This window comes from Triticum dicoccoides, unplaced genomic scaffold, assembly GCF_002162155.2.
Source record: "Triticum dicoccoides isolate Atlit2015 ecotype Zavitan unplaced genomic scaffold, WEW_v2.0 scaffold16131, whole genome shotgun sequence".
In the NCBI taxonomy this organism is placed as follows: domain Eukaryota; kingdom Viridiplantae; phylum Streptophyta; class Magnoliopsida; order Poales; family Poaceae; genus Triticum; species Triticum dicoccoides.
In genome coordinates, this window is record NW_021215392.1 from 191,878 (window position 1) to 194,080 (window position 2,203).

At 41.2% G+C, this 2,203-nt stretch overlaps 1 pseudogene; it reads right to left on the reverse strand.

Annotated features, from left to right (window-relative positions):
* Positions 1-1,347: 1,347 nt before the first annotated feature.
* The window catches only part of LOC119344260, a 4,015-nt pseudogene continuing 3,159 nt past the window's right edge, over positions 1,348-2,203 (reverse strand).

Here is a 2,203-nt window from a genome sequence, read left to right on the forward strand (position 1 = left end):
TGGGTTTATACCATCTAAAGCAGATACCTCTTTGTTCTTTTACAATAAAGGCAATATCACCATATTTGTGCTTGTTTATATTGATGATATAATTGTTGCTAGTTCAAGCTCAGATGCCACTACTTGTCTGCTTAAGGATCTGAAACTGGAGTTTGCTCTTAAGGATCTAGGTGATCTTCACTACTTCCTTGGTATAGAGGTTAAACAGGTAAAGGATGGCATACTTCTCACACATGACAAATATACAACTGATATTCCCAAGAGAGTGGGATTGGAACATTGTAAACCTGTGAGTACACCAATCTCAACCTCAAAAAAACTTACGGTTGAAAGTGGAGAAGTACTTGGACCAGAGGATGCAACAAATTACACGAGTGTTGTAGGTGCTTTACAATATTTGACTCTTACACGTCCTGATATTTCTTATTCTGTGAACAAAGTATGTCAATATTTACATGCACCTAGAACTACTAATTGGACTGCAGTCAAGAGAATTTTGAGGTATCTTAAGTTTTCAGAGGGACTTGGGCTTCACATTACCAGGTCTTCATCCATGCTTGTTACTGCATATTCTGATGCAGACTGGGCAGGTTGTGCTGATGACAGAAGGTCCACAGGTGGTTTTGCTGTGTTTCTGGGAACAAACCTTGTATCATGGAGTGCAAGAAAATAGACTACAGTTTCAAGGTCAAGTACTGAGGTGGAGTACAAAGCATTGGCAAATGCAACAGCTGAAGTAATGTGGATACAAACTTTACTTTATGAGCTTGGGATTAAGGCTCCACAAGCTGCTAGGTTATGATGTGATAACATTGGTGCCACCTACCTCTCAGCTAATCCTGTTTTCCATGCATGTACCAAACACATTGAAGTTAATTTTCACTTTGTCAGAGAAAGGGTAGCTTGAAAGCTAATTGACATTCGGTTCATACCTATGAGAGACCAACTTGCTGATGGCTTCACAAAACCACTCACCATGAGAAGGTTAGATGAGTTCAAATACAATCTCAACCTTGGCAAAGCTTCATGAGGTTTAGATTGAGGGGGGTGTTAGAATTAGTTGTTGTATAGAGATAGAACTCTGTTTAAATTGTAAACATATCATATCTCTTCTTCTGTTTCAACCTCTCCCTATCTTTCTTCTGTAACCGATCGATCTAGTATCGGTCTAAACCTTGTAAGCCACGGCATGTATTCTATATAATGTAATGCGGCCCGAGCAAAGGGTTCTACGCTTCCCATAATAATTTACAATACCACAAAAGTCAGGATACAGGTAGCAGAAGAAGCAAATACCGGACATGCTTCATAGTTGGCATCCGAAAAACTTCCATTGCTCCACGAATATTAAGCTTTGTGGCGAATCTGCACCACTGAGAAAGGGTCCTCAACAGAGTAATCGGTACATGTCTTGAAGCTCCAGGGCATGCCTCCTTCAGGACCTGTGCCCCCGAGAAGCACCATTTCGCAGGAACTACTGGCCATCTTGTTAGAAGCTTGTTGTGCTTTATGAGTCGCCTCATCCATTGAGAATGACATGAAGCTTGGATTAGCCATGGAGACGGACACGGTCCTCAGCACCCTCGCGCTCCGGAAGAAGAACTTGAGGAAGACAACCTCCCCGAGCTCCCCTCAGAATTCTTTGTAAGAGAACACCTTGATGCACGACTTGACATTTTCAGTGGGCTTGACCAGCTTCCAAAAGTTGAGATTCATCCTGGCACTACCAGCTTCATAATCACAATTTTCAGACTACAGGAGAAAAAAGCAATTAAATCACTCAACAGTTCACCTATTAGGAATCATGCTGAGTATATAATGAAAATTAATAGTTTGCGGTGCCTCATATTAACTGGGAAAGCATTTGAGGAAGGTGGCGGATATTGTGCTCAAGGAAGCCCCAGCCTATGTCGTGACTCGTGAAACACATATTGTACATTATACTACGAGGCATACCTAGATGCTACCCCCTATGGCGTAACAAGCAGTAGCTTGATTTCACTGATATGTCGGAGATATGACATGCCAATATTTCCATGTGTAGAGCTAAAAAAAGTACCAAGTAGCCTATTAGTACAGAGAAACATCAACTAAGGTTGCCTCATTATTACAGTTCATGCATAACAAATTAAGAACTGAAGCTACAGATTCGAGCTGCAGTGTAGCTCTCCTAACACATGCACACTTTTACAAATATATTCTT